This window comes from Pelodiscus sinensis, chromosome 1 (assembly GCF_052426305.1).
Source record: "Pelodiscus sinensis isolate ZL-2025 chromosome 1, ASM5242630v1, whole genome shotgun sequence".
In the NCBI taxonomy this organism is placed as follows: domain Eukaryota; kingdom Metazoa; phylum Chordata; order Testudines; family Trionychidae; genus Pelodiscus; species Pelodiscus sinensis.
The window spans coordinates 304,747,646-304,760,831 of NC_143052.1; the positions used below are offsets into that span (position 1 = coordinate 304,747,646).

Below are 13,186 nucleotides of genomic sequence, written 5' to 3' on the forward strand. Positions count from 1 at the left end.
CATTTAGAAAATACCCACTCTTGTTTTAAGAATTATATAATGTGCACTAGCATATTTAAGGGATACAGTTTTGATGAGGTCAGGTCAGGTTTTCAAATGCTCACCACCCACAGCTGGAACCAGATTTTAAAATAGAAGCTGAGCTCTCATTTATGAAGCTAGTGAAGGACCAGATTTCCAAAGGAGTTCAGCATCCCAGTGCTAAGCATTTTTGAAATTCTGGCCCTAAATGTCTATTGAAATACCTTACACTTTAAATTATCCACCTTGTGAGTACAGCATTTTTACTACAAAACCATAGATGATCAGCAGCCAATACAAATCGTGATATAGTGAATATTTTCTAAAAGGTGCTAAAAAGGACTTTTACAATTTATCATTCTATTAAGCATCAACTCAATGCATTATACTTTACTAGAAATTTATATGCAGCTACAGTAACATGTAAAAATATTTTCCCCAACCTGGATAAATTTAGGCAAGAAAAAAATCTTATGTATATTTTTAAAATGTGCCATCAAGTTTCATTAATCTGTACTAGCCTTCAATTTCATTTCATTCCAATTTAAAAACAAAAAACAAAAAAACAGCCATTCTAGACTATGTAAATAAAGCACATTTTACTTTTTCTAATAACCAGAGATTCTAGTAAATAAATCATGGATCAACCAGCCCTGATTTCAACCATAATTAACTTCCCCCACAACCAATTAAATTCACATTTATTTTTAGAGAAACCACTATATTATAAGGAAGGCAATTAGCACTGTATGAATACTATATTGTCAATAAAAAGTATTATTAAAAGACACACCTACGGTAAAAATGCAGTGTTTAGAAAAAAATATTATAAATACAGATCATTTTTGGTGTGCTTAAAGATGTGTTCCTTGTATATTCTGCTGAACAGACAACTTTTATTGATCATCTTAGTTATGTTATTGACCTGAACTATCTATTACTTTTGAAAGAAGCTGTTTCTAAATATGCTAACTGCTGTCAAGTAGTAAGAAAAATGTACCAAAAACTTCTGTATTTCACTAGTTTTCATTCACATCAGAAATAGTTATTTAGTACTTTCATAAGTGACAAGTAGTGCTGTAGTACCTTAGAGACTAACAAAAATATATAGGCTCAAAAGCTCATGATCCTATATATTTTTTAGTTTCTAAAGTAGCACAGGACTATTCACTATTTTTAAAGTTACAGACTAACACAACTAGCCCTCTGAGACTTTTTTCAGAACTAATTTTTCTCATGAGTAGTCACCACTGAAGTCAACAGGACTGCTAATGTGACTAAAACTTAACTCCACATTAGAAATCTTTGCAGTATTCAGACCCTAAATTTGCACTTAAGACATCAGATTTTTCACTTATGCCAGGAGATGGCAGGATTTTTACATAATTTAGCCCAACTGTTAAACACAGATACATTTCAAACCATTTAAGCTGGAAAAGGAATGCATGCATGCAGCAAAATGAGCACTAAACAGTAAGAATGCAGTGGGAGACAAAGTAGAAGAAAAAAAACTAAAACAATTTGTTACTTTAAAAAGCAATGCTATAATAGTTTAGTTTTTCAGGGATATGGCTTTTAAAGATTTAAATAATAATGGGCATTTTTAGGGGGTTAAATTTACAAAGCACTGTATAAATCTGGATTAATCCTCAGATTTCATCTTTGCAAAGAGTTCACATTGCTTTTTTTCAAGCAAATCTGGCTAGAGGAGGACTCATGTAAATACCACTTATTAAGCAATTTTGAGCAGTTCTTGATTAACATAACTGATCCATTTCCATAGATCATTTTAGGTATCATTAACATTTTGAGTTTTGTAATAGCTAAAAATATCAAGAGACACTGAAATGCTATGCTGACATCAGTTTCCAACAGCTGTCATAACAAGTGCAGATCTATCTGGTAGCTGAGTAGCAAACTGTCTTAATCTTTGAGATATACAGATAACAATTTCCTATTACTGCAGGATTCCTGCTTCCACAACAGATATGTTATGCAACTTTGCCCCACCAAATTTACTTCCCAACTGTCTCTTGTGCCTTCCCTAAAACACCACCACAAATCTGCTTTTACAATTTTTGTCACAGCATTAGCTACTGTGCATTGTTTATTACCTTTCATGCTCCTAAAACGGAACTAGTATTTTAAAAAATATAGCTAAAAGATCATTGCATTTAAAATATTTCCATTTTTCAAAATTCATGATATGCAACTGACTGATCCGTTTTGTGATCATAGGAAAAACCAATATCTTAAAGATGGATGATGGGATCAGATTTTCAGCATTATGATCTTGAGTATTGTCCACAATCCATACACATGTAGTAACTTTCTCAATAGGAGCTTGGTATGAGGACAGAAACTTAATATGCTTCTTTATATGGTAATTCTCAGACTTTATCAACCTTTTAAGATCTCTGGCATGTCTTTTAGCATATTTCTTCTAATTATATTACTTAGGTGTAATTATCAGTAACTCCACATTGAGAAACAAATATTTACTGGATTTATAGGTGTCAACACAAAATAGATAACATACTTTTAACAGCTGCCTGTAAATAACAGAAGGATATAGATTTCTCAGTACTCCACAACAGCTGTCATTCACACCAGATGTACCATGGTAGTATCATGTCACTCTTTATAAATTCCAGTGTCTTACAGTGTTCCCTTTGTCAAGGGTACTAAAACAAAGTATTCCTCATTAAGCACTTTTCCCCATTAATAAAATTGTTCAAGTACATTTTAAAAACGTACAAACTACTTATTCTTGTTAGAACCATTAGCCTCATATGGCCCAACTAAATGTGATTAAAAACAGTGTAACATAATCAGCTGCATTAGTGAAAGAGAACTCTATTATTAGAACCCTGCAAATGCACAGATATCCGCTTTATATTCACAGACGTGGATGTAGATATCCGCAGCTCATTTTTGCAGATGCAGATACAAATTTTGTAGCTAGAACCAGGGATGATAAAGTGTTTAGATAGGTAAACATGTAACTGCTGAAAATTTCAAGTTTACACACAGGGGAAAGTGGCTCCAGGAGCCGGCATGCGCAGGGAGCCGGCTTCTGTCCTCTCTGCACTGCTGCCTCAATAAAGCAGCATGGATGGGGGGGAGGGATGTGGAATGGCTCTGTGGGAGCCAGTCCATGTGGATAGCCGGCTTAAAAGCCGGCTCTCCATGTGTACCGGCTCCTGCCTGCCCCCCACTCTGCTGCCTGAGAGGGAGCAGTGTGGTAAAGATGGGGTAACTGGGAGTCAGTATGCACATGGGAACAGCAGCAGCATGGGGGAGGGGTGCTGCATGTAACTGTGTATACCAGGGATGGGGAACTTTTTTGGGGACGGGGCCAACAACCTACAGAAAAATCAGTTGGGGTTCACACACAATTGACATGGCCCCTGCCTTAGAAGGAGAAAGACACTCCCCGCATTCCACTCACACACCAGACCTAGGAGGGCTCAGGCTAGTACATTTTGAGTGATCCAGCCTCACATAGGAGGACTAGCATGAGCTCCGCACTGCTGGGAGGAGCCCAGAGCTTTGGGGGCTGGATATGACTCCCAGGCCTTAGGTTCCCTGCCCAGGGATGTAAAATTTCGATTAATTGGCTAATCAAATAGTTGATGCATCGACTATACCATTAGTCAATAAGGGTGCTTCTGCCTATGAAGTGTAGCAACAGCACCAGGTTTGTTGATACACTTCAAAGGCAAAAGTGCTGCCGGGAGCACAGGGCCAGCGAGGGAGTCAAGCAGCATGAAACCCAGGGTCAGCCAGGGACTCTGAGTCCCCGGATGACCCCGGACTCCATGACATGCTGCCACTTTGAAATAACAGCCCCAGACTGCACGTGGCATTTCAAAGTGGCCCCTTTCTCTCCCCTGCCCCTTGCTGCCTCTTTCTGATAAAGGCAGCAAGGGTGGGGGAAGCAACTAGTCAACTAGCATGTTGACTATCCTATAAGCATTTGCTTATCAGATAGTAGACTAGTCATTCACATCCCTATCCTGGTGTACATATTTACACTTTCACATCCCTAGTTACAGTTCTGCCAATTTGAGGATATCCACAGGTATCTGTCTCCGTGGATGTCAATATGGATATCCACAGCTCATCTCTGAGTATACAGATGCATCCACGCAGGTCTCTATCTATTTTACACTATTATAAACTCTAAAGTTTGATTTCTATAAATGAAAACTTCTAAATAAAAGCTAAGGTGGGTGAGGCAATATCTTTTATTGGACCAGCTTCTGTTGGTAAGAAAGACAAGCTTTTGATCCACATAGAGCTCTTCTTCAGATTTGGAAATGGAACTCATAAGCTTGTAATTCTCACCAACAGAAACTGGTCCAATAAAAGATACTAATTCATCCACAATGTGTCTCTAATATTCTGGGGACAAAAGGGCCACACCAACACTGCATCATATATATAGTAGCCCAATGTCTGTGACTCTGTAACGCTGGCTGTTCGCTCTGGGTGGCGCTGTTGCCTCCCGCCGTGGCACTCAGCTGACTTCTGCGCTGTTCAGCCAGGCTGCCGCGTGGGAGCAAGTGGCACAAGGGACCATTTGGGCTCCGCGCTCCCCATGCAGCACAAGGAGTGCGGAGCCCAAACGGCTGTTTGGGCTCTGCGGTCCCCCAAGTGAGAGGCAGGAGGGGGAGGAGAAGAGAAAGAGAGACAGAGAGAGAGGCAGAAGGCGGAGGAGAGCTGAGAGAGAGGGGACGGGAGGCAGTAGGAGGAGGAAAGAGAGAGACGGATCAAGAGACCGGAAGCTCAGGAGAGAAGACCGATGTGGAGGAAAGACCTGAAAATCCCATCTTATGATGGGCTAATTGGCTAGTACATAAGTAAAAGCTAAGCATTACCACCATGTTTTGGAGAACTTGAAAAAATTCTAATTACTGAAATATGGCAACTAGCTCTCTAAAATTCCTATTACTCATTTAATTTGTTGATTCATAACGTCTAAGTCCATTTCTAATTAATTTGTATTCACTTTCTGCTAAGTTTCAGTGATTTCATCATCTGGTTCATTAGAAACAAAGAATCTAAAAATCACATATTGGCAGATACAGGTGCAGCCCAAAGACTATATCTCAAGCTGTTTCACCTTAGATGAAATGCCACTGTCTTTAATAGTTATGGATTTACAGGAGAGTAAGTGGAAAGAGAATAAGGTCCTTTCAGTGTACCTATAAATGGAATATTATACACAAGGGCTTGGATGGATTCCATTTAGCAATGTATTCTGATGTTCTTCTACTGCTGTGACAACTGATTGATTAAATTCTGAGGATTTCAACTTATTTTAGGATACAGAAAAATGAAAAGAATGAAAAGATAAAAATAAATTTAAAACATGGGAAGGAGGAAAGGAGATTACACAGTGTGGAGAAAGAATTAAGAAGTGGAAACATCTTTCCCTAGTCCACTGCTCTCCTGAAGCAATAAGCATTTTTAAGTGCAATGGGACAGACAGCCTGGTAGATTCATAAGTTAGATTAATGCAGCTGCACCTCCAAAGTCTAATCAATGGATGCTAAATCAACAGCTAATACCAGTATGTGATGCAGCACGTAAGAACCTTGATTTGGAAGAGCTCGGTGAAAAATACACCAGCAAAACATCCAGCCTCATTGCAAGGCAGGAGGACTGGGCTCCACCGCTGGGAATCTAAGAAAACTGGTCAAGCTCACGAGCAGGGAACCCGGATCGTTTTGCTACCCGATTCCCCAGCGGTTTGATTAGACGCGCCTCGCTCAACGTGCCGGAGAGTCCCAGGCCTGCCCTGGAGCTTGGAGACACGTTCTTGCTCCGCTGCACCTGGCCCAGTCACTGCCCTGGGCCCTGCCGACGGGTCTGCACAGCCAGACCTCCAACCCAGCAGCCGTGGGTCCGCCTGCAGCTACACAGCAGCCCAGGCTTTCCGGGACTCCGGAGCCCGTCGGGAGACTTGCCGGAGAACGGCCAAGGCCGCCTGGCTCCCAAGCCCGTCACCCCACGCTCCTAGGGGACCCCAAGCAGCGCCCCCTGGCGCGCCTCCAGACCAAAGCGAGGCGCCGCGCCAAGAACCCGGGGCTCACGCGACTTCGACGCGGACCCAAGGGAAACCCGCCCAACAGCCGCTACCCGGGCCTAGCCTTCGCAGCTTCTCCCGCCTACCTCGGCAGCGCCGGTACTTGCTCCGGAGCGCCTGCTCCAGAGACGTCACGTGGCGCTCGGGAACCCAATTGGCTGCCCGAGGTCACCTGAGCGAATGAGCTGGGAGGGAAAGCGGCGGGCTGTTGCCTAGGCTACGGGAGAGCGGAGAGAGCGTTGGCCGAGGGAGGGGAGCGAGCTGGCTCCGTGCGGGACCATCGCGGCGGCAGGTGTGTGTGAGCGCCCCGAGCGGTAGGCACCCCCAGCCGCGGCGCAGAACGGTTGGGGGTGGGTGGGTGATGGGGACTGGTAGGAGGCCTGAGGCCGGGGCGGGGGGCTGCGAGCGGAGAGTGCTGAGTGATTGCCCCGCTCCCCCGGGAGTGGCTGTGGCCAGGGTCAGTTGCTGCTAGGAGCGGTCCCAAGAGCCCCTCTTGTGCTGCGCTGCCTTCACCCTCGCTGCTCCCCTCATCATGCTCTTGCACTTGCATTTCGAGGGACGGCAGCGCTGGAAGGGATGGAAACAGCTTTCCTGGTGAAACATGCTCGTTCTGTGTATGGGACAGACTGCACGAAACACTGGATCCAGCTCTGTCCCCGCCTGCCTCGTAGCCAAAAGCGCTTCACAATTCATGTGAAAAAAAGATACCCCGCAAAAAAAAAAAAAAGACGTCGGATAGATAATGTGTGTGGTAGCTCCTGTGAGCTCAGCCTGCAAATCTCAGCAGCTAAGCGCTACTTCTCCAAAGCAGACAAAGGGGTTTTGACCAGTTTGAGAGAGATGTACTGAAAGCAAAATGTTTTGGGAAGTCATGTTTTACTTTCACGGTGATAATTTATTTTAAAAGTTTAATACGTTAATATTTATTTGAAATAATTTTGAGGCAAGGGATATTAACAGAAAACTGGCAAAGGCTCTCTAGGCTGTGCTCTTTTGAAAACTCTTTGGTTATTTAAAGAGACAGACATCATAAAATGTATCTAATCTGACCTTGGAGATAAAGTTTTAGCTCAGCCGAAGTGAGTGAACACGCTAGACAGTTGATACTCATTTAACATCTCTACTGTACAGAAAATCTTTGACATAAATTATTTTATTAACAAAAGGGTTCAGTTGAATTAAATATATAAACAAAGCAACAAATTTATTCATGTAATTACTAGGTAATCTTACTCAAGTAAAGTTTCACTTGTATCACCTGTTAAGATAACTTCATATGTATAAACAGGAAGCTTTTAATTGAATAAACGAGGTTTATAGAAGTGGAAGTAAATTTATTTTAATAGGATTATTTATCACATTTTATTAAGAAAATTGTACTCTAATAAATGATTTACTGTACTACTTTAAAAATGTTAGCTGTTTGGATTGTTGACAAGGAGATAATTATTTAATTTTACTGAGTCCTCCCCCGCATGCACACACTTCTTACCTTACATCAGCTTTTTAAGTATAACTGATTCCCTTATAGTCTATATTTTCCAGTTTCAGTCCCAGTGTAGAAGGCACAGTAACCTAGTTCTGTTCCATTTGAAATGTTCCATCCTATCCCACATCTCACAAAAATGGCTTGGTTAAAAGTAACACAGTAGGACTTTCTGAAAGTTCAGTAATACATAAAAGCAGTTCTTGTAAATTTTTAGATAGTAGAATAATTATAAAGTGGTATGTTTTAAATTTACATAGTACAACACTTCTGAAGCAATCAGAAAAAAATGTTTAGTTATATAAATGGAACACAAGAGCATGATGTAGACATTTCCATTTTTAGGTACCCACATTTGAAGGTCTGATATACGATTTTACTCACTAAAGTTATTTTTTGTAAAAATTGAAAGTATAATACAGGCCAGATCCTGAAACCTGTGAATAATAATTACTCACATAAGTAGTCCACTAGACTCCAGTGGAATTCTCTGTAAGATTTCTCTCTTGAATTATTTATAGATGACACTTAACCATTTTGTGCTTTTCTCCCTCAAGGATTTCCTTAAAAGAATAATTTGTGTTTGTCCTGGATGATGATGATCTAGGACCATAGTGTCCAAATGAGTTCTGAAGTAGTAGCCACTACAGCACACTAGCCACATTCAATGGGCCAAATAGCCACATCTGGCTAGTGGCTAGCGTGTTGGACACTATGGATTTAGGACGTTTGACCAGCATGTATTTGGGTTGGTTACATCACCGACAAGTAGGAAAGCCAAGAATGAATGATACAGTTCTGCCCTAATTCAAGCTGAAAAAACCTTTATGTCACACCTAAGTAGGATGTAGTCTGCAAATGGACATGATAAATAAATCCTTTTTAGGAACATTTTAGAAAGTTTTAAAAATTATGGCACTTTTAATCTGTTACAGTCATACAGTGCATAGGAGAAAATGCCTCAGCCTATGTGAAAACCTTTAAAAATGGCCTAAAATTAGCTTTTGTAGATGTCATAATGTCACAAGTTTCAAGGTCCAATATCCAGGCTTTACAGAGGCAGAAGTGAATGCATGGTTCCCAAGACTTATGTAGCTTCGTGTGTGACATTTTATGCAAAATATGTAACTAATGTGTTCATTTAGTGGTGGTGAACGATATCTGAAAGACACCAGATTTCTCACAGAGGCTTGTCTGGAGTAAAGAGACCAGATGCATCCAGGCTGGACCTTATTCCTTGTACACTTTTCTCCTGGGGGCATTCTGTATCAAAAAATAAATTTTGTACACAATATTTTTAAAATTCTGCAAATTTTATTTACGAAAATAATTGAAACTTGTGTTATTTTGTTAATTTATTTAAAAATACCTACAGCAAGTATAAACAAAAAACAGGACTATGTAGCACTTTAAAGACTAACTAGATGGTTTATTAGGTGATGAGCTTCGTGGGCCAGACCCACTTCCTCAGATCAAATAGTGGAAGAAAATTGTCATAACCATATATACCAAAGGATACAATTAAAAAAATGAACACATATGAAAAGGACAAATCAAATTTCAGAACAGAAGGGGGATGGGGAGGGGAGGTAAATGTCTGTGAGCTAATGATATTAGAGGTGATAATTGGGGAAGTTATCTTTGTAATGGGTAAGATAATTAGAGTCTTTCTTGAAACTTAAGTATAAAGTGTCGAATTTAAGCATGAATGACAGTCAAGTGTGGTCTTAAAAGGCCTTTGAAGCAGGATGCAGGTAATCAAGTCGTTGAGACAATGTCCTTGCTGGTTGAAATGGCAAGAAACTGTTTTTTCTCTGTGATCCTGTCTAATATCTGTTTTGTGGGCATTGATCCTTTGGCAAAGTGTCTGAGATGTTTGTCCAACGGACACAAAAATTCTGACAGGAGTAGACAGGAGTAACCCTTATGATAATTCAGTTCCTGTTTCTCTGTTCCCTCCTACCCCATGAGCCCAGCCAGTGGGTCAGACATCGCCAACCCTTCCCCGCAGGGCCCTTTGCCCATATTCCCCCCCCCAAGTTCAGCCATGGCCCCCCCAACCCAGATGCCCAACACTGTTACCTCCCCCCTTGAACCTAGCAATCCAGAGGGGAAGTAGCCTGATGCTTGGAACCAGCTTACATGGAGTTCAAGCTGGTCTCTTCAGGGCCCTTCATTGCAGCTATCAGCAGTGCTGCCCATTTTTATGTGTGAAAGGAAATTCTGCACACGTGTTAATTTCTGCAAAATTCTGTACCACATGGGTATGCAGAATTACCCCAAGAGTAAACATTCTGCTCTGTTTGAGGGGAGAGAGCCTAGCTCCTCAGAAATATCCTGAAGCCCTGCTTTTTCATGACCAGTGTGCCAGTAGCCAGAGTACAGGCAGTCCCCGGGTTACATGGATCCGACTTACATCGGATCCCTACTTACAAACGAGGTGAGGCAACCCCGCACTAGCTGCGTCCCCCGAGCAGACCAGGGAGACACGAAGCTAGTGCCCCCTTCCCCCCAGCAGACCAGGGAGACGCGGAGCAGCTTTTCTCAGCAGACACCTCAACTTGAGAATAAAGGACTGAGGGAAGTGAGGTGTGGGAGAATAAAACTGAGCTCTGGAGAAATGTTTGGCTAGAGTTTCCCCTACAATATGTACCAGTTTCGATTTACATACATATTCAACTTAAGAACAAACCTACAGTCCCTATCTTGTACGTAACCCGGGGACTGCCTGTAGTGAGACAGTCTCTTTCCTTCTCATGCTCAACTGCCCAGTCCCTCCCCCTCCCCCCTGTGCTAATTTATGTTTCTGCTGGCTGATCTGGGAGCCTGCACTGATCAGCCTGCAATGCCAGGGAGGGGTATGTGACAGCTGTTGAAGTCATTTTTCTGTGGGGAAGAAACAAAATCTGCAGAGGACATGTATTCTGAGTGCATACACAGTATGCAAAATTCCCCCCAGGAGTAGCACTATATAAGACGTGAGGGAAGGCTTGTGGGGAGCTAGAGGTAACCAGGAGAATCTGGGGGAGGGAGGTTGCTGTGTGGGAAGAAACACAGGATGGGGGCAATACAGTGGTTCAAGCTTTGTTAGTTCCTCCTTCCTATTAGTCTGTGTCCCTATCTTTTGTCCATTAGCAGTTGTTCCTACAGCAGGTCCACTTCGCCCTGTGCTCCTGGTCCCTTACCTCGGTCTCATCTTTCCCTGACCTGCCTGTAAAGCACTGTTTCTGCTAATGCCTTCCTGCTCTGTGACTGAGATCTGGCATAAACAATAGAAAGCAATCAGAAGTGGAGGCAGAGAAGCTGCATGCTGAACAGATCTCATAGTGGTCTATGTTTGCAGACAGGATAAACTTCACCCTAAACTCATTGCCCAGAGCCCTGCAGAATGCATAACATTCACTCTGGGCCATTGTAGTGCATGAGAAATAGCTTGCATGCATGAGTGTCCTCTTTGTAAGGCATCTCAGGCCATGAGATAGCAGCTAAAAGTCATGACACTTTTATGAATGGAAAACCTGTTGCTGGGTCAACTTTATCTTGCCAGTTCTGAGGCACAGGCTGGTGCATCTTAGTTGGTGAAATTTTACATTTAGGAGAAGGAGTAAATATTTCTGTGAAAGGTCAAGAGCTGAATGTTAGAATAATTTTGAAACACCAGGGATTTTTGGACAGAGAGCAGGTGAGACAGTTTAACGTGCACGATAAATTTATCGCATGGTTCTTTATGATCTCACACTCTCCACATACGAAGAGGCACATGCATATATAATGGTCCATTTAAGGCCATAAATCTCTGTTCATTTACACTTATGAGAGTTCTTTTACAAAACTGAGTGTGTTGTATGATCTTTGTTTACATTTCATCATAAGTTTGGGTTAATATATCACTGTGCATGGTACTACCTTTTGACATCAGTAAGATGCACCATCATTTTCAAATGTCCTTATTTTCATTAACCAAAAAATGAGGTACGTTTCTATTTAAATAGTAGTGGTATCTAAAGGGAATAAGAAAAATCTCCAAATCTGTTTAATTGATCTTTGAGGGCACTCTCTCAAGACTTAGAGAAGCGTCCATTAGTTGTTACTTTGAATACACAGAATAATTGAGCAGTGTTAGCTGACATCAACATAACTCCAAGCTGATAACAAGAGAGGACAAATTTGCTCAATGGCAAACTATTAAGCGCTGCAAAGTCTATTTTTTAAGCAGCATTTTCAAATTTGACACAGAAACAGGAAACATGCAGAATATGTCTCTTTCAAGATTTGCTTTCAGGTGAGTCCGTTATTAGTGTACCTCAACCTCTTTGATTATTTTTATCTACATTTCAGCAGGAGCAGTGAAGTTTTATTATGCTCTGTTCTTGTACAGAAGTCTTGTGCTGTACATTGATCATTCTGCTTCTTACATGTAACATATACATCTTGGAATTTTATTTTAGAGAAATTGAGACAATTAATATTAGCACAATATGAAATCTTATTCATAAGTATCTACTGAAAGGATTTCAGTACCTGAATGTGTGTTCCTGAAGTTTAAAAATCAGGTGTTAATAAGTTTCCTTTGCAAATTCTGTTATTTATTTTTAGCTTAAATTCCGATATCCTTTTGATTTATCATTTTTAAAGCTGAGAAAAACTGAGAGATTTTGTAAATGATGCAACCACGGAACAGTCCACTTATGATAAAGTAAAATATGTAGCTTACTTGTAAAAGTCTGATACAGGTAGTTAGAGGACAATTTTAAAACACTGGGTTTGTTGAGTTGTAATATTTTGGAACTCCTGATGTTTGAAGGTGTTGGGTTTGGCAACAGAATTATAAACGGGTAGGTTTTTTCAAAAGAAAATATTTCACAGTTTAAATAAGAAAGCATTTATATGCTTAAGCCAACAAAACTGTGTCATTTTAATTTAATGTGCACTTCTATATCCGTCTTAGGTTCCAAAAAATCTACAAGCTATATGCTATAATAGAATAATTTAACAAGGAACACAGTGATTCCAAAAGTTAAGATATAGGAACATACCAGAAATGAAAGGTTATGGTCAGCCTTTACAATAGAATTTTCTGTACTGATATTCAGTCTTTTCCATCTGATTTTAAGGACTGACATTTGTTTTTAATCCACTTGTGATCACAAAATAACATTATAAATAGTCAAAATGTATTTATATCACTGGCTTTATTTTAACACTAGTTTTAATAAATTACATGTTTTCTAACTGATTTTAACACTATTAAAGGTTATTGCATATTGGAAAAATGTATAGTATGAATAGGGCTACATTTCACAAAGTTAATATAGTTTTATTGCACTAAAAGTGTTACCTATGGCAAGTGCTACATCTGGTGGCTAATAAATCAAACTGTTCTTACGTTATAGAAAAATAAAGAATTTAAGTGACTTGCTCTGAAAAACTATCCAGACTGTTTAGATTATGCCACAGCTTCATATTTTGGGTCATTAGCTTTAGTACGCTTCAGCAAGATCATTTATATAGTTCATTTTATATTTGTGTGAAAATAGTTGTCAAAACAACAATTTTACATTTTTAAACTTCTGTTTTGACATTTT

General features: G+C 40.5%; 1 protein-coding gene across 4 annotated transcripts in view; it reads left to right on the forward strand.

Moving 5' to 3' along the window:
* The window catches only part of TNFRSF19 (TNF receptor superfamily member 19), a 131,538-nt gene that overhangs the window by 1,393 nt on the left and 116,959 nt on the right, over window positions 1-13,186 (forward strand). The window contains exon 1 of one of the 4 annotated variants that reach the window (XM_075919270.2): window positions 5,068-6,429. The exons of 2 other annotated variants lie outside the window; for them this stretch is intronic. The gene's annotated coding sequence lies outside the window, so the exon portion shown is untranslated. Of the gene's footprint in view, window positions 1-5,067; window positions 6,430-13,186 lie in introns of those variants that run through there. One more of the 4 variants, XM_075919269.2, reaches the window with a different exon arrangement.